The sequence below is a fragment of the Lissotriton vulgaris genome, chromosome 6, assembly GCF_964263255.1.
Source record: "Lissotriton vulgaris chromosome 6, aLisVul1.2, whole genome shotgun sequence".
NCBI classification, from domain to species: domain Eukaryota; kingdom Metazoa; phylum Chordata; class Amphibia; order Caudata; family Salamandridae; genus Lissotriton; species Lissotriton vulgaris.
In genome coordinates this window covers 567954818-567974283 of record NC_141694.1, presented here as the reverse complement: position 1 = coordinate 567974283, position 19466 = coordinate 567954818, and positions in this window count along the sequence as shown.

The window sequence follows — 19466 nt, the reverse complement described above, 5'->3', positions numbered from 1 at the left end:
AACAGTTATAATGTTATCCAAGGGCAAACAAGGTGTGGATACAAAATCACGAAACAAAAGGGGAACGCCTTCCTGACTAGCATTATCCCCACTCAAGTCTACAGATCCTTCCTCCCGGGTCGAAACAAGCAGGGAACTGTCGATGAGGGGTCTATGTTTCATGCTCTCAACTGAGCGACGCCGCTCGGCCCTACGCTCTGCTAAGATAGAGTCCTTATCACCCTCACTCTGAACCTTGGGAAAATAATTGTCCAAAGACCCATTGCGTAACCTTCCTTTTTTCCCCAGGGGTTTCCTCTTCTGTAGACATATTCGACGTGGCAGGGCACGGGCTACTGAACTGCAAATGTTAGGGGGTGGGCCCAGCCCAGCCTGCTCTGGCCTACGAGGGCCTCAGAGGGCCCGCCCTTTGCCCGAGCTTCGCCCCGGGCTACGTCCCGCGCGCGTCCCGCTGCGCGAGACGGGTAGGCAGGTTATATCCTCCTAAACGAGGGGGGCGGGGCCGCTGCGGGAAGAGGCTTCAGGTGTTGGAGTGCCTCGCAGTCCAGCAGCGGTGTGGGCGGAGGGCGGGTCCTGGTGTAAACGATGGCAGCTCGAGGCCAAGAGCCGCGTCCCAAGGCAGTCAGGCAGCGCTTCCACAACAGAAGCAGAGACAGGAAAAGCAGCCCTCAGCGAAGGTCAGCCCACTTTGATTCAATGAGTAGCCAACTAGAAATTAAGACTATTTTTACTAGAGGACTCTTTTACCCACAGCAATTGTGTGTGTGCACTTGAAAACATTATTTGATGGTCTTGTACTTAATTCTGCCCAGAAACCTATATTTACACAAAGCATACATATTTTTTTTAAAAAACATAGCCTGGTGTCCATGTGTGGTATTGTCATTTGATTACTGTATGTGTTTTACAAATGCTAGCCTATGACGCCGTGTGGTATTGTTATTTGATGAAATGAAATGAAATGAAAAGCAGTTTTATAGAGCGCAACAGTTGCCCTGAGGCGTCCAGGCGCTAAAACTAGAACAGTGTCTTCCAGAAAGACGATCCAGGAAGGGTCTGAATTAATTAAACAAGAAGGTCTTGAGCTGTTTACGGAAGCTTGCCAAATTGGAGTTGCTTCTCAGATGACATGGAAGAGTGTTCCACAGTTTGGACGCGTTGTAGGCAAAAGAGCGGCCTCCTAATCTAGCTCTGTAGATCCTAGGGACTTTTGCCAAAAAGGCATTTGAGGAACAAAGTGATTTATTGGGCTGATAGGGAAGAATTAAGGCATGATTAATTTCTGGGCCAGTCTTCCAAAAGGCTTGGTAGGCAATACAGAGTGTCTTAACCTTTATTCTATCCCTGACGGTAAGCCAATGGAGAGTCCTTAGGCCGTGCCTTATCGAGGTTCTGCGTGGGAGTCCCAGCAAAATGCGGGCTGCACAGTTTTGTGTCCGCTGCAGTTTTTGCAGGCTGTACTCCGGAGCCCCGAGGTACAGTGAGTTGCTGAAGTCAAGGCGAGATTGAATTAGGCCTTGAATCACTATCTGCCTGGCCTCAAAGGGGAGAAGAGGAAGGATTTTTTTAATCGACCTGAGGAGGCCAAAGCAGACCGCAGAAACCTTAGTTGCCTGGGTATTAAAAGTCAACGATTTGTCCAGCCACACTCCCAGACTTTTTATGTTATCTCTGGGAGTGGGAGGAGCATCCATGCTTGGAGGCCATAACAGCTCCAAGGTGGTAGGGGCTGCAGGGCCTAGGAGCATGAGCTCCGTTTTATCGTCGTTGAGTTTCAGGCAAGACATGGTCATCCAGCTCTTGACCTCCTCCAAGCACAGGTTGGATTGTGGTTGGCAGTTGTTCCCCTGCACAAGGGAGACCACTAGCTGAGTATCATCCGCATAGGTAATGATGTTAATACCATGCGGACGAACGATCCCAGCCAGTGGCCTCATATATGCATTGAAAAGTGTAGGGCTCAACGAGGAGCCCTGCGGCACCCCACATCCCAGCGGTCTGCTTGAAGAGACGGTCGAGCTTTCTGTGAGAAGTTGGCCCGATATGCAGCGTTCGCTATTCTAGCGACCGCTATGTATCGTTCCGAACGACCCTTATGGTGATTGGTTGTAAGTCAACCTTAGACCAGCTATCCTAGTAGCGTGGATACGAGCAGTCTTCGGGCTAAACTCTAGAGGGCGTGTTAAGCCAGCTGTTATACCATCACATACCCCTTGAACCCCAAGTGAAAGGACACCACACAAGTGTTATGAAAATAAACAGAATATTTATTAAGAATCACAACAGCCCTGGACTCTTTATGAGGACAGGGTACTAAGCACAAACCAAAACTCTTAGGAAAATACTTCAAGTGCACAATTAAAACAAGTGTCCGAGGACACGGAAAGTTTAGTGGTCTCGGGCGGACCCGATAAGGCAAGTCGGAAGCGAGGGACTCGGGACCCTAGAGTAAGGAGGCTATGCAGGCACCGAAATGCCGAAGTTACCTAGCCACGAGGGCTGCGGCTGCACAAGTCTTACAGGCGTCGGGGTCTTCGCTGACGAGCCAGGAGCCGGAAGAAAAGGAGTTGCTGGCCGGCGACCTGTGCTGAATAGTTCGTAGAGATCCAAGCCTGGATCAGAGATCGTTGATACCTGAAAGCAGAGGGGACCAAGTTCGTACTACTAGCCAGTAGTCAGAGGGTACCAGGAAGGCACCGGTTGGCCGTCACCTCGACTAGGTGAGTGGGCGACGCTAGGCTCTGCAGTCTCACGGACCAGGAGGCGTTGTCGGCGACCAGGATGGAGGTGCGAGCTGTCCCACGAAGATTGATGCTGTCGGCGTCGCTGGGCCCAGGATTGGGGCAACAAGCCTTGGCAGATATCAGGGCCACGTGGTGGGCCTAAAATGGCGTCTTGAGTGGACCAGGAGGGTCCGGGGTGCTTCTCTCAAAGATGGAAGCAAAGGCCAGTCTGGAGCAACCAGACCAGCAGCGTTGGTTGTCGGATGTCGTCAAAGAAGGGCACAAGCCAGCGGCTAGTGACCAGACAACGTGCTGAGCAGCGAGCAGAAGGGCCCCACGCAGATCGTGGAGATGCTGGGAGACTGCACTTCGGTGCTGGAGCTGCTCAGGGTCGGGGCTTCTCGGACCCCAGAGCACTCACCAGAGAATTGCTTCGATGGTCGTGCTGTTTAAGAAAGCGTGCAGGTTTTGATGATGGCCGGTCCCTCGAGGTCTCGTCGCACCCACAGATCTCAGCTGAGCTGACGACGTGGGTAGAGGTCAGAGGTGCCAGGGAAGCCGGTTCTCGTCGAGCTGGGCTGTCGGATTCCTTGAGGAAGGACTTGCAGCAAACCGCAGAGTTCTTAGGTGGTGCCCGCTGGTGCAGGGTGACTACTCCTTAGCCACAAGGGAGAAATCTTGAGAAGAGTCTCGAAGTCCTTTCGTAGAAAGTATTCTTGATTCAAAGATGATCTAATTTGGAAGGGTCCCCGCTCCGGCCTTTATCCTAAAGAAAGGGGTGGGTACATGACTGGGTCCTGCCCTAAGGGTGGGACCAGGAAGGGGGGTAGTTACACCCCTCTCCCCTGCCGGACTGTCCCCAGGTCAGGGGCTGGCGCCCCTGGAACTGGTTCTGACCGGCAGATGCGTAGTGAGCACAGGGGTGCCACTCCGCAGTCACCTTCTCGCAAAGCCCTACCTACCCAGAATACACAAACCCTGTCTGGGACGGTGCGAACACCGCCCTTGACAGGAAACCCTTTGTCCAAGCTCTCCTCGCTGGAAGGACTCCCAGCAGCAGGAGGTCAGACTCGTGTCTGTAGTGGCAGCATCCATTTTGTGGAGCTGAGGCTTTAGTTAACTTTAACCGGGGTTCACAGTCACGTACATGTCGTGTCCCTCTAGGAGGGTGGAATGCTAACCTCGTCGCCAGAATTGGTGAGGGGGCAGCATCCCGATTCGTATGACACCTTACTCGACATGTCTTGATAACGCGATACCGAAGTTACCGATCTGGTACGCGTTATCATGGAACAGCCATTGGGTCTTGGTTCCGCAAGCTGCAACCGGGGTCGGCTCGGGCCAGAACCCAATTCACACTATTCCAAGCACTCTGCCTTCAGGATTGTCAAGGCCTGCCATAGGAGTGTCTGATAGGAACTCGGGTGTCCATTGTATGGTTAGATATAGGGCTACTATACCTAAAGCAACGAGCGGGTACGCTACGTTGCCCCAGCTGTCGTGCAGCCAGTTGTGTCAGATTTAGATGGCCATCCAGGGGTGGCATAATACATGCTTCAGCCCCTGGTAGGCCCTGGGTACACCGATGCCCTGAGTTACAGGGTCTGACAGGGTGGCCCAGTTCCAATTGGGTAATGCACCTAAGGTACACGCATCAATTTAGAGAGAGAACAGCTAGGCTGTGGGTCTGATTAGCAGGCCCACAGCCCGAGAAAGTCGTAAACCAGTGAAACAAAAGCAAAAAGTCCGGGTGATCATAGGATTGCAGACCCTACTCTGCTACACTTTCAAACACCTGAAAGGTGCGGTCACTCTGGAAGGACTTAAACCAGCCCAGGGCTTCTCCTGAAATTCCCAGATCGGATAGGCGATTTAAGAGGATTTTATGGTTTACCGTGTCAAAGGCAGCGCTCAGATCGAGGAGGATCACTGCCACTGATCCTCCCCGATCCAAAATCCGCCTTGCCTCTTCTGTCACTGCCAACAGGGCAGTCTCCGTCCCATGTTTAGGGCGGAAGCCCGTCTGGGAGATGTCAAGCAGATGGTTGTGCTCGAGAAACTCAGTTAGAAGGATGTTGATATGTTTCTCGAGAATCTTGGCAAGCCAGGGAAGGAGTGATATCGGGCGGTAGTTACTCAAATTGCCTGGATCCAGAGTGGGTTTTTTCAGAAGTGCCCGCACCATGGCATGTTTCCAAGCCAATGGCACCAGCCCTGTCTTTATGGAGGAGTTCAAAAGCTCCAAGAGTGTTGGAAGGATGATGTTGTCAGCTTGGATCAGTGCGCTGGGAGGGGCAGAGTCCAGTGGGGAGCCGGATTTGACTTGATGCATCAGGAGCCTGAGTGTGTCAAGGTTCATGAGAGAGAAATTGGCCAGATAGTTCTGAGAAGGATTTCCTAATTTTGTGTCAGGGTCTGAATTAGAAGTGGGAGATTCAGTTGCCGGATCCGGGAAAGAGAGAGAAATAGTATTTACTTTGTGGAAGAAAAAGTCGACTAGTTCATTACAGCGGGAGGTTGGATTGTGGTTGCCTGTTGGAGGGGGTGGAATCGTTGTCAGAGTTTTTAGAATCTTGTAGATCTCCTTGGGTTTGGACTTCGCCATCATTATTTTGCCATTGTAAAAGGCAGATTGGGAAGCTTTAATTTCAGATTTGTACGCCCTGATGGCTTCCCTATACGTGGATTTATCTGCCTCTTTAAAAGTCATGCGCCACCTCCTTTCCAGTCTCTTACAGACCCGTTTCCTCTCCCTGAGCTCCTCTGAGTACCAAGGTGCAGTTTTTTTCTGTCTTTTTGGGCCCGGTGTGCGCAGAGGAAGAGCAATGTCCAGAGAGTTTGTGATCCATTCGTCAACTAGGTTACTACTGACAGAGGGGTCAGTGACAAGAATGGGTCTAGTGGTGTTAAGGATGTTGGACCAGTTGTCTATATGTAGCTTAGGCCAGTTACGTACTTGGCATGGAGTGGGGATGGAAGCGGGGGCATTGTGTGTGGTCCAACTAAATGGTACCAAAAAATGATCTGTCCAGGGGAGGTGGTTAATTGTACCCACCTTAAGATGTTCGCAATTACTGAATATAGGGTCCAAAAGATGTCCCTTGTTGTGTGTTGGGTGGGAGACCAGTTGCTCTAGTTGCATTGCAGCTAGGCTAGCTGTGATTTCTGTGGCGGAGGTGTCAGAAATGTTGTCAAAATGGACATTAAAATCTCCAAGCAGAGTAAAATTGGAGGGGGCAATGACCAGTTCTGCCACTACAGTAGGACGTGCTGTTTGGAAGGCTTTACATGACCCTGGAGGGCGGTAAATAAGGATACCGGTGAAACTAACGTTGGGGGAGAATTCGATGGTGAAAGATAAACTTTCACAGTCAGAGATGGGCTCCGGGGAGTAGCGACATGTATAGATGTCCTTAAATATAATGGCGACACCGCCACCTTTCATTACTGTATGTGTTTTACAAATGCTTAGCCTATGACGCCCTGAGATTAGCCTTGTCTGCTTGTGCCACACTACCTAAAGGGTGAGCAGGGGTTATTTTAAAGGGTGATCCCCTTATCTTGACTAGAGGAGAGGGTCCCTGTTTGTCACAAGTGCATACCTTTGCCAAACAGAGACCCCCAAATCTAACAGTGATGAAAAAAAGTATGCTATCTAATTGCATCTAATGTTATGCTTTTTTATGCTGTTATTGAACCTAATCTGCCCTATTTTATGTTATGTCATAGTATGCCATATTGGTGTATGTAATGTTAGTTTATGTTAACCGATTCTACCATGCGTTGTTTTAAAGTTGAAGGTGTTAAGTATGGTCCATAACGCACCAGTATTGTGTTTAGGTCACTGTTATGACCACAATATTATATGTATTTTGTGCCAAGGGGTGGAGCTATTCAGTAAACTGACAGAAAGGGTAGCTTCTTACATGTTTTGGTGTATGGGAGGTTATAGTAGTGGGAATGGGAGGGATAACAGTTCTTGAAAGAAGATTCTCTTCCCTGTCAGAATATTTTTAAAATCTCTGCCAGGGGAGCACTTTGAATCCATGGAAGGTCCTTGAGAATGAGCTAATTTCGAGCTAATATCTTTCAGTTCTGAGGCAGGGATGCACCTATATCTAAAACTCGTATGTTTGATGCTATTTACATTTGCTATATCCGCACACCCCTTTGCATATAAGGTATAGTACTTGGTGGATGCATTGCAGCACGGCAAACGTAAAGGTACCAATGATGTAATACATGCAGCATCCTCCAGCGTGCAAGAGAAGAGGTGCGGAGTCAGTGCTTGCTGTGATTGGCTGATGGCTGCTGTCCCCGCCAGACCCCGCACTGCAGATAATTGACAGGAGGGCAATATTCTATGTCCTTTCTTGTGCATGCAGATCTGAAACATACTGATGTATTCAGCACCTCACTAGGCCAGAGGGAGCCCTCCAATGTAAATATTCAGTGTGAAGTCATATTGCCAACTACTTTTCATGAGAATTACATCAAATGTATTAAAGCTATAAAACAAAGATGTACGTTATGGGTAATGAAAGTGGGTAATGGGATCAGGGATGGGGGAAAAACAGAACAGGTTTGCTGTCTCTCCATGCAGTTCTGAGTTTGACTTGGACGAATTGTCATCTTCACAGCAAAAGTCCCATGTCTATTGATAACCTGACGAGCCAAAATCTGAATTAGGCCTGATAAAACACATAATTACAGTTAGAAATTAGCATGATGTACCTATTAGACCAATGTATGTGTTCGAGTATTAAAAAGCTCACATATGTAACGTCGTTGGGATTAACACACACGTTATTTAGCTTTTCGTCTTCTTATTAGCAATATAGTTTTGATCCGACGGGCACCATCTTGGGGCCTAGTCCGCTTGCAGTATTAGTGGAAACCTACCATTACACTTAGTAAAAGCCGTTCTCCTGAGAAATAGTCTGACAAATGTAACAAGCTGCTGCTCCTGCACGTCAGGCCTGTCAAGGTTGTAGGTAGGGGTAGGCTGGATAAGCACATTCCAGGAGGCGCTGTGCGGACTCTCCTAGAGCTGGCAGAAGGGAATCACCCTCCTCTTCCTTGCTATAATGAGCTGAGCTAAAACTAAGGATGCTTTGTGTGCCATATATGGTCTTTCCTTTGCACCAACCTGCACCAACTAGTATTTTTCCTTCTTAGGTAACGGTTTCGAAATGTAACAGTATATGCGGCAGAGGTGATGCTGTTTGTCCCTGTAACCTACCAATAAAGAGGAAAGAATACGTTCGTGTGTGGCACCTCACTAATTGGGCACCTTGTGTTTGGATTTATGGCGGCCCCGCCCAGGGTCGCGAGGCGCCCCGCCACGGATGAGCAGCTCCAGCGTGTTGTGAAGATTGCAACGTGCAAGGAACGACGTGACCGTAATTGGCTGGTACTACTGCGGGGACTCAGTGGTATCCCGTGCAGCATCCTACTATAAGGACTTTTGAAATTATCGAGGGGCCCGGCTGTTTCCCACTGTGGAACCCGCAAAAAAGACTATAAAGACCATAAAGCTGTGCGAACATACGCCCAGGAGGCGGGACTATAAATCATCGCTGCACGAGCAGCGCGACAGCTGTGCCTCCCGAAAACCAGTGAGCAAGGGATAGGAAGCCCGAAACATGTTTGGTTACATTTCCTGCGGCAGAGGTGATGCTGTTTGTCCCTGTAATCTACCAATAAAGAGGAAAGTATACGTTCGTGTGTAGCACCTCACTAATTGGGCACCTTGTGTTTGGATTTATGGCGGCCCCGCCCAGGGTCGCGAGGCGCCCCGCCGCAGATGAGCGGCTCCAGCGTGTTGTGAAGATTGCAACGTGCAAGGAACGACGTGACCGTAATTGGCTGGTACTACTGCAGGGACTCAGTGTTATCCCGTGCAGCATCCTACTATAAGGACTTTTGAAATTATCGAGGGGCCCGGCTGTTTCCCACCGTGGAACCCGCAAAAAAGACTATAAAGACCATAAAGCTGTGCGAACATACACCCAGGGGGCGGGACTATAAATCATCGCTGCACGAGCAGCGCGACAGCTGTGCCTCCCGAAAACTAGTGAGCAAGGGCTAGGAAGCCCGAAACATGTTTGGTTACATTTCCTGCGGCAGAGGTGATGCTGTTTGTCCCTGTAACCTACCAATAAAGAGGAAAGTATACGTTCGTGTGTGGCACCTCACTAATTGGGCACCTTGTGTTTGTATATATATATATATATATATATATATATATATATATATATACAGTGGGGCATCATTGACCCCTCCCTCGTCCATAGGTCCCCCACAGTGGCGATCCCAATGTTGTCCCACTGGGTGAATCCCTTAGTGCGTCGTAAATGTCCCAATGCTTTCGTTATCATAGCCTACGTGGATGTATTTGTTCAGGTGGATTTAAATTACCATAGTGGCACCAGTGTCCTCCTCAGGACTTAATGCATCCTGAAGGGCAGTCAGTATTTCATCCTATTGGCGGGGATGTGATATTTGCGTAGTCCCAGAGTGTCCTCTCTGTGAAGAGAGACCCCTTCCGCCTTGGCCCATGTAACGATGGAATGCAACCAGGTCGTTATTGGCAGCGGTTCACTGGACTTCCACCATTTTGTAATGAAGCACCTGGCCACCATGAAACCAAGGTCTAGGAAGTGTTTGGTGGCCCTATGCTTCTTATCTCTCAGGAGGATGCCCAGTATACAGAACATCCATGTGCACTCAAACTGTTGGTTGGTACATGTCAAATGCTGTCATGTGACATCTTACCAGTAACGCCACAACAAGGAACATCACCATAACATGTGTAATATATCTGTGTCAGGGTGGCTGTAACGGGGACAGGCCGCATACAGTCTAAGAAAAAAACAATTGATCTGCTCGGGGGTAAGATATACCCTGTGTATAATATAAAGTTGGATCAGCCTAAACTGAGCATTGTGAGGTATATATGTGGAGCCCACTAAAACCATGCCCCATTCCTTATCAGTGCATGGACCGGACATGTCCGTCTCCCATCAATGCTTCAGTGAGGACAATGTTGTGGCAGTTTGTGTCCGGAGTGCGCTCATCAGCCACCGGGTGAGGTGCCTTCCCTCTCCCATGACATGTAAATATTGAAGTGTGAGGTGCGTTGGTGGTTCCTGTGTGATATCCCCCCAGTGCCTCTGCAATGTGCCAATCTAGGACTTACTAATGACTTACTAATGAAATGGCTCGGGGTAGCCCCTCTTGCATCTGTGTTTCATATGGTACGAGTGCACCGTCCTGATGCAAGTCCCCTAGTGTTTGTGGGCCCACTGTATGTCACAGCAAGAGCTCAGTCAGTGATGTTATCCTGTTGCCCCAAAGCATACCTAATAGTGAAGTTGCGGGCTTGGGGTATAATATGTTTGGTAAGATATAGGCTGCGGTAGGTCACCTGTAGTAGAAGAGGTTGAGGCCGAGATGCCTTTGAGCAGGGAGGAAACAACAACAATAGGAGAGCGTCCAATCGGTAGGGAGGACCATCTGCTGTTGTGTTCTAGAGATACAGTCCCGCCATCCAACGGGCAATCCATCGCATCAGAGACGACAGGTAATATTGTTCTAGGTTAGGTACTGCTAATCCTTCCTGCGTCAACTGCAGATATAATTTTGAAAGCGTCACCCTGCAGCGAGGTTTATTCCATATGAGATCTCTAATCATGCGTTCGAATGGGTGGAAAAAGGATGGGTGAGGTTCAGCTGCAGATTAGTAAAAAAGTAAAGAAGACGTGTGAGTATAACCATCTTTTTGAGAATCACTCTCAAGGATCCGGAGGGGTAAAAATTGGAGAATTAGAAGGGGAAGGAAAGGAGAATCAGAGGGCTTAAATGGGTATGCAGAACAGCTACTGAAAATAATAGCCAGGCAAAGCAGGGAGAGTGCAAGGAGAAACGGAAGGACTTGGGAGAAGAATTAGAGGGAGCAAGGAATAAGGTGACCAATTGTCAGTTATTTACACTACAATCACTGAATTCAGCATAACGTTTGTCATTCCTTTTTGCTCACTTAAAGGGTGCCATTTGTCTGTAATGAAAGCACTTCCAGGAAGCTTAACAGCCATACCACTAGTTAAACAAATTCTGTGTGCCGTCTCTAAGTGGGAGGTACTGCTAATTGCAATGTGACCTAGGATTGGAGTGCCGGGATCACATCACCCAATGCCTATGCGCCACACTGAATTCAATTAGTAGGGGGCAGCATGTGAGCTATGTGAGGCCATTGGGGGGTGGGGAGGGGTGTCCTCCACGACTACGTCTGATATGAATGAGAGTTGTTCGTAGGCAGGGAAGCAAAGATAGCTCTGAGTAGTACCCCAGGTGGTTAGAGTGAGCAATGCTGATGTACCTCTCACCTGAATCAGTTCCAAATTGGCTTGCACAGCAGAAAAAGCAGTTGCAAACAAGAAAGGTTTTTTTTGCAGGTTTACCCCCTACTTTGTGTCCCTGTTTTGACTACTAGATACTGGCATAATGGCTTTGAAATGCCCTGAGTCCTGCTTAACAGGCCTCAGTGAATGTGCTCTAACCCTTAAATTGGTGTATGTTTAATTGGCTTGTCCCCAATGGCTGACCCTGACTTATATATGGTATCCGAGGTACCTAGGGCCTGTAGGTTGAGGTGTCTGTTGTGGATTGCGGCACAAATTGTGCCCTCACGAGTACGACAAGGTAAAACATGGCGCCCAGTCTGCCAATGCAGACTGGAAGGGCAGTTTGAAACTGCTAACTTGACTTTGCTATTGAAAATATTGGCAAAGCCCAAACCTCTCTATATATGTAAGGAAGGCCTAACTAGCCCTAAGGAAGGGTGCTTTGTGTTAAAAAGTGAAACCTGTTCTTTTACATGTTCCAACAGTTAAAATCCTATATTGTCATATCTACTGTGGAAAGGCTAGGAACCCCCATTAGCAAGTACAGAGTTACTTCTGTATGGGGTTACTAGAGTTGGTAATATTTGGTATCAAGAAAACCAGTGCGTTAAATCAGATTTTTTTTTTTCAATTTTTATTTTTGTTGCAAAATACAAATAGCAGCATCATCATCATCAGTCACATAAAAGCTTACATTCGTATGGCCTATTCATAACACAAGGTAAATGTGAAACGGTATGCATTGTAATAGTTCCCACTGGTCGTGTAACGAAGTCATTATTTAAGGTGATCTGATGATCCGGGAGTATAAGTACACCGTAGAAATTACAATTTGCGTTTTATGGTTTTTTTTTTAAATAACATCGAACATAAACCAGAAAAACTGCACACGTAAATCGGCATGTCATTGAGGTAGCTTCGATAGCATCTAGCATCATAGTCGTCATAAAAGGGACCAAGCAGACTTTCCTATACCCCAGGCCCCACCCCATCCCCCCCAGCAAACTTCCAGCACAAAACCATCCCACTCCCATATGCGTTGCCCATCATTCAACCCCAGACCCAATCAGTGTTCTTCTTCACTCTCAGAACCCTCAAGATCTTCCTCATCCAGTGGCTCACATATGTCCCCCCTATAGGAGTTTCAAGGCTGCCAAACCCCGTTCCATTTACGCGGATTATCCCGTAATTTGTATACTGCTCTTTCAGTCAGCATGAGCATGTCCATGTTTCGGATCCATTGAGCCAGTGTGGGGAGATCAGCCGACCCCCATTTCTGTGCTATGTCTCGTTTGGCCGTGACCAGCCCTATTGTGGTCCACTCTCTAGCATAAAAGGTAAGGTCAGTAGGCCCCCAGACATTCAGCAAGCGCATCCGCGGGTCCAAGGTGAGTGTGGTGTTTAGCGCCTGGGCTATGGTACGTAGAACCCGTTGCCAATAGCTAACAATCAACGGGCATTCCCATAACATGTGTATAAACATGCCCTCTGCCCCGCAGCCCCTGAGACAATAGGGATGATCCGCCCTGTGCAGTCTATGTAGTGTCGTGCGAGTGTAGTAGATCCTATGCAGAATCTTTAACTGTACCAGGCGGAATTTGGAGGATATGCCTGCCTCACGAGGGGACGCCATGGCTGCGTTCCAGTACGGTAAGTCATCGAGGTCGCCCCTTCCTGTAGAAAGTCCGTGAGTAGGCGGTCCTCTAGTGGAGAGGATTCTGGTGGGGATGTGTCTGGTGGAATCGCCGCTTCTAGGGCGTATCTAACCTGTATATATCTGTATAGTTAATTATCCCCCAGCTCATACTGCTCCTGTAAAGTTGCAAAAGGAATCACCCCCTCCCTCGTCCATAGGTCCCCCACAGTGGCGATCCCAATGTTGTCCCACTGGGTGAATCCCTTAGTGCGTCGTAAATGTCCCAATGCTTTCGTGTCCCATAGAGGTGTAAGTTTTGTAATGGTCCCATCCCATTTCAGTTTTGCTTGCGCCTTGTACCAAAGACGAACCGTGTGGTTCGTGGGCCCAATGAGTTTCGCCGCAATACCGCGGTGGTACAGTGGGGCCAACAAACTGTTCGTACCCAGTTGTGCCCTATCTGCTTTGAACCCTGGATCCTCTTGCGGGGCGTGTATCCATTGATTAAGGATCTTAAGCTGGGCCGCCCAGTAGTACAGCCGTATGTTGGGCAACGCAATGCCCCCGTCGTACCAACTCCTATTCAACTTTATGTGCGAGATCCGGGCTGGCCGGTTCCCCCAGAGCAGGCCCGAGATCTGTGCCGTTATTTTTTGGAGGAAGCTATCCGGTATCAAACGTGGAGCATTTTCAAGAATATACAAGAAGCGCGGCAGGGCCATCATTTTAAAGAGCGCTGCCCTTCCCAGTAGTGTCAATGGGAGTTCTTTCCAATGTTGCACATCATTACGGAGTCGGAGCAAGGGAGGCTGCAAATTAAGCAATGTGAACTCTGCCTCGTCTCGGGTAATATGAACCCCCAAATATTTAAAAGAAGTGGGAGCTATCTCCAGCGGACAGGAGTCCGGGAGTGGCGGGAGTGGACCCTGGAGCTCGAAAATTGTCGACTTCGCCCAGTTAATGGTGTAGCCCGAGACTCGCCCATGGGCATTACAAAGAGCCAGGAGGTTAGGAAGGCTGTCTTCTAGGTCAGTGAGGTAGATCAACATGTCGTCCGCGTACAGGGACACTCTATCCTCCCATTGCGGAGTCCATTGGATCCCCTTCAGGAGCTGCGTGGTGCGAAGAGTAACCGCCAACGGTTCCAGAACCAGAGCAAAAAGGAGGGGTGAAAGCGGACATCCCTGTCGCGTGCCACGACCTAGATGTATGGTTCTAGAAATATGGCCATTAGCTACCACTCTGGCTACGTGGTCTTTGTAGAGCATACGTATCCAGGAGATAAACACCGGACCAAAGTAGTGAGAGTCTCGCCACAACCCCATGCACCCTGCGGAGGTTCACGGCCGTACTTCGATGTGGCATGAAGCCGGATTGGTCTGGGTGAATCAATGGAGTTAAGCACGGCAAGAGCCTATTTGCCAACACTTTAGCTATAATTTTGGCCTCTGGGTTCAGAAGGGAGATGGGTCTATATGACGAGCATTCACTGGGGGGTTTACCCGGTTTCGGGATGGCTACAATAGTCGCCATCCGTTGGTCCGGCGGCAACGTCCCCTTCAACCTACATTCCTCGTACATTTGAATAAGGGGTGTACCCAAGGATTCTGACATGGTTTTAAACCACTCGATGGGTATTCCATTGGGGCCCAGGGCCTTACCCGAATGAAGGGAGCCAATGGCTAGTTGAATCTCATCCATTGTCAAGGGCGCGTCGATGTCCTTCGACGCCTCGTCCGTCAATTTCGGCAGGGGCACATGTTCGAGGGCAACACGGGCCTCCTCCTCCGCCACCGCTGTCGTAGGGGTGTATACCTCACTAAAATAGTCAGCCAGGACCTCCACTATCTCGCCAGGGCGGGTGTGGACGACGCCACACGAGTCAGTGAGCTGTAAGATATTTCTCCCTCCCCCCTGCTTCTTGTCTAGCCACGCCAAGAGTTTGCTGGCTTTGTCCCCGATGTCGTAGACCCTGTGTTGTGTCGCAGCTATATCTGCCACTGTGACCCTCCTTAAGTGGTCGGTGAGGCGACGTTGGTGGACCTGTAGGTCGTGGAGCGTATCGTCCGAAGGATTTGCCATATGGGCGGTGTTGGCCCTCTCGAGGCCCAATTCTAAATCTAATGCCTCCCTCCTGTGTGCTTTTTTGTGGTTCGCAACAATGGCAATGGCTTGGCCCCTAAACACGGTCTTATACGCTTCCCATAACGTGGAGGGGGAGTCTACCGAGGACCGATTCTCCTCAAAGTAAAGCCAGGTAGCTTTCTTCAGGTCTTTGCTGATCTGTGGGATTTTAAGATATCCAGGGAAGATCGGGAACAACCGCTGTCGTTTAGTGTCTGTGGTAGTGATTGTCAGAGTGAGCGGAGAGTGGTCCGAGATGCCCCTCGGCTGTATACTTGTCTCGGCCACAGTAAGATGCCCGTTGCCCAATACGAGAAAATAGTCTATCCTGGAGAGACTATTGTGGGTGGCCGAGTAGTATGAATATTGTTGCTGGCCGGGGTGTAGTGTGCTCCATATGTCCACCAATCCCTGGGCGTCTAGAAAGGTCTGGAGCCTGCTGGGACCGTCTGTGTGTGCGTGGGAGGGAAACCGGTCGAGGGTGTCTGTGAGTGTCATATTGAAGTCCCCACCTATGAGCAGGTCCCCCTCAGGGAGGTCCAACAAGAATCTGCTAAGGTCCGGCAGGGCTATAGAGTGTAGCGCTGGCGGTATGTATACGGAAACTACATTTAATAATTTCCCCTCCCACTGACCATGGACTGCCGCAAAGCGGCCATAAGCATCGACTGCTGTTGACTTCACAATAAATTGGGAGGATTTCTTCTGCAAAATACCCGTACCACGGGACCCTGAAGTGAATTCCGCATGCACTATCATTTGATAACCTCTCCTATCTAGGGCCTTCATGGCCGCCCCCGTCAAGTGTGTTTCTTGTAAGAGAACAAGGGCAGGCCCCTGTCTTCTAATTCCCTGTAGCACCAAACCCCTCTTAATCTTGTCCCCCAGACCTCTAACGTTCCATGACATGACTAGCAATGGGTTCGGTGTGGTGTGGTTATCTGTTCCAGCCATGAGAAAGATGGCAAACCATCATGAGGCCCCCTCGCCGTATGCGAGGTGGCATGCGGAGACAGGTGTAGGGCAGATGAGACTCTTTCCGACATTCCAATCCCTCATCGTCCCTAATAGACCAGATGCTCTCAGTAGAATGAAACATACCAGTAAACATATGTGTGCATAGAACATAAACTCGCAGGACCAAAGGGTCCCGTAGTGCAAACTCACCCAAATCCCTCTCCCCCCCCCCTCCCTGCCCCCCTGCTGCACGGACTCGAAACTGCCCGCCCCCCCAACTGAGCAGAGTGCATACCCCATCCCCTAAACAGTGTACTTGCGCGTTGGGGTGAGGGACTCTCCGCTGCCGGCAGTCTCTCAATCACACCCTCGGAGGCCCTTCACCCTGTGTCCAATGGCGGGAAGCGCTTACGCAGCATTAAATGTCTGTAACAAAATAGAGTCTGATGCTCATTGTTCCTCGAACTCCTCTTGGCCGCCTTCTGCCCCCAAAGAGTCGCTATTTACTGGTCCACCTCCCGAAGCCTGGGAGTCCTGGCGGTGACCTCCATTTCGATCCTTCTTGGGTCGATTTGTCCGTCTCGGATTCTGACTCGGCCTCCAGCCTTCCAACCATTCCTGCACGTTTTCCGGGTTTTCGAAGAACCACGTTTTGTTCTCTGCTACCACCCTCAATCTCGCAGGAAAGAGCATGGAGTACGGTAGTTCCCTTGACCTCAGTTCCTTTTTCACATCAAAGAACGTTCGTCGCCGACGGGCGACCTCCGCTGTGTAGTCAGGGAAAATGGCGATAGTAGCGTTCTGGATCTTAAGAGGAGGAGAAGTTCTGGCTGCCTGCAAAATGGCGTCCCGGAAATTAAACAAACGGGCTACTATGGGCCGCGGAGCCGCCCCCGGCTTTGGTTGGCCTCCTGGTACCCGATGGGCCCTTTCAACTGAGAAAAAGTTGGACAGCCCTTTTGGCTTAAGTTCATCCGTGATCAGGCTCTCCACAAAGAGGTCCATGGCTTTAATTCCTTCCGACTCCGGTACTCCAATAATACGGATGTTGTTCCGCCTCGAACGTCCTTCCTGTTCATCCAGTTTCTCCCGGAGCATTTTATTGTCCTGCGCCATCTTCCCCATCTCCCGTTGGAGTTCGGAGACGTCCTCCACTAGAGATTTTGTGACCACCTCCATGTTCTTAACTTTCTCCGACATTTTGTGGAGGTCCGCTCTGAGCAAGGTGACATCCGTGGAAATCGTACCCACGGTCGTTTGCAGCTGAGCCAGAGCATGCATGACATCGTCCAGCGTCGCCTTCTTACCCCCTGGGGTGTCGGCCTTCTTGCCTCCCAGATCTTTCCCCGCCGGGGAGGCGGTTGGCTTGTCGGAGGTATACCGATTGATGCGGGTCTGTGTGGCGCCGCCCTTGGGACCTTTCCCCGCCATTCCGCTGGAAGTCGTGCTCCTCGTGCCCCTACGCTCCAGGATGTACGGAGCGGCGTGGACGCACTACCCAAACCAATTATATAGTAGTCAAGCCTCAGTGGGGTGAGTCGTAGGGCGAGGACCACCGGTAATTGCCAAGTGCGCAGCACCTTCCTCGATCTAGAAAATGGCGGACGCCCCCTTCGTCACTGGTTCCACGACACTCAAAGCCGCCTGCGTCGACCGCTGGGATGGTCGGAGCGCCGGCGACAGTGCTATCGTCCACCACAGTCCCGCGGTCTGCGTGTTTCTCTGCTTCTGACTGTCTGGGAGGCACTCGTTCTGCCGTCTCCCGCGCCCCGCGGGCACTTCCGGTCCAGATTCCCAGGTCCGCCTGTACTTCCTGCTGGGCCACTCGACCAGGGGAGGCCCCGGCTTAGGATGTCGGAGTAGGACAAACCGCAGCTTCGACGTATCTCGGTCCTCAGACGTCGGATCTTGTCGCCGCTTGTCGCTGCTTACTCCACCCGGTCCTGGGCTCTGGTACCCTCCTGTAGGGCTTAGAAAGTGTGTCGGATTATATATCGGATTGACGAAGAGGCCGCTTCAGCTGCGGAGCTCGTCCCTTATGCTGCCGCCATGATCGGCTGCTAGCCACGCCTTCGCGTTAAATCAGATTTAGTGGTTAAATCAAATTTAATGTCATTGGTGGACAAAGTGCAACTTTTGAAGTTGCCAGTTTAGCTGGCAAAGGTTTCCATTTCCTGTTTACTGATGTAAATGGGGCTTGTCCTGCAGACAGCATTCTGCCCTCCTGGGGATATGTGCTGCTGACTTCTTGGAAAAGAGACAATAGGGGCCTGCATGGGAGAACAGTGATACCTCCTTCCTGTAGAAAGCCACACCAGTTTTAGCCCAAAAGCTGACCTTCAAAGGAGAAGTTGCCTTTTTTTAGGCAAATGGGTAACAATTAGGAGAGGGGTGCTCTATTGTTTTGGCAGACAGGCTGGCACTGGGGACAGGGAAGGAAAAGCCAGTTGTCAAACTATTTTTTCCAGGGGTGTGTAGCCCGTTGGTAGCCACACCTCTGGGGGTGGAATAAGGAGTTATGAATGTATACGGAGAGAGGGGTCTTGCCATGTTAGGTGTGGGCAGAATGGTGCATTCTGGGATGGACAGATGTCACTTCCCAGGAAGAGGTCACCAGTAGTGTGGCTCACTGGTTAGAGGCGGCAGACCCGAGAGCAGAGGACGGCCCGGGACCAGGGTTCGATTCCCGGCGCGGCAGGTTTCTGGACCAGGGTCAGCGGACTCGATAATTCTCTCGCCTCGGTGCCCACTCTGATCAGCGATCACACTCGGCAACTCTGGGCATTAGCTTGCCTCATCTTCACTAACGGCCCCACCAGACCGCCGGGGATGCCTGGTCTCACCCTGGAGATACCCAATAGGGACCATCTCTCAGGGAAGCCAGGAAGGGTTTCGCAGCGGTCGAAGCGCCTTGGGACCTTACGGGTAAGTAGTGCGCTATATAAATGCCTATACATTTACATTTACATTTACATTTACATTTACATACAAGAGGGAGGGAACCCGATTGAGCATTGGCTAACAACCACATCCTACCCTGAGGGCATTTTCTGAAGATAAATAGGGCACCTTTTGCACCCAGAACTCAAATCTCGACCAACTTGGAAGAATGAGTGAAGAAGGCACAGGCAAAGAGAGGATGCCCTGACGAGGACTGAACTTGGTGTACATGGCTAGGAAAGAGAGGGACTTTGCCTGCCATGTATTGCTCAAGGAGAGACTGTCTCCAGAGCCCAGTAAAGCTGAGAGAACTCCAAGGGCCAGCTGACTGGTGGCCTATTCACAACAGAGGGACACAACAGCTGGAAAAGCCTGCTGGGGAAGTTGCTAGCCCAAAGTCTTCAAGTCGCTACCACCACCTCTTATAGCACCAAGATCCCAACATACAGAGTTTTACCCATATTGGCTGAACCCGGTAGTGCTGTTGGATAGTTCCTGGGACCCTCTGAAGGTGACTTATCGACCTAGGAAGGATTAGTCTGTTACTACAATAACGGGGACTGGAATTTGGCCAGAACGGAAAGGACTTAGTGGAAGGTGGATCCTGCATACAGGACCCCCTCAACATCTTTGTGAACTGAGTAATACCTGAAGGAAGACCCACGGCGACCATGTCACATC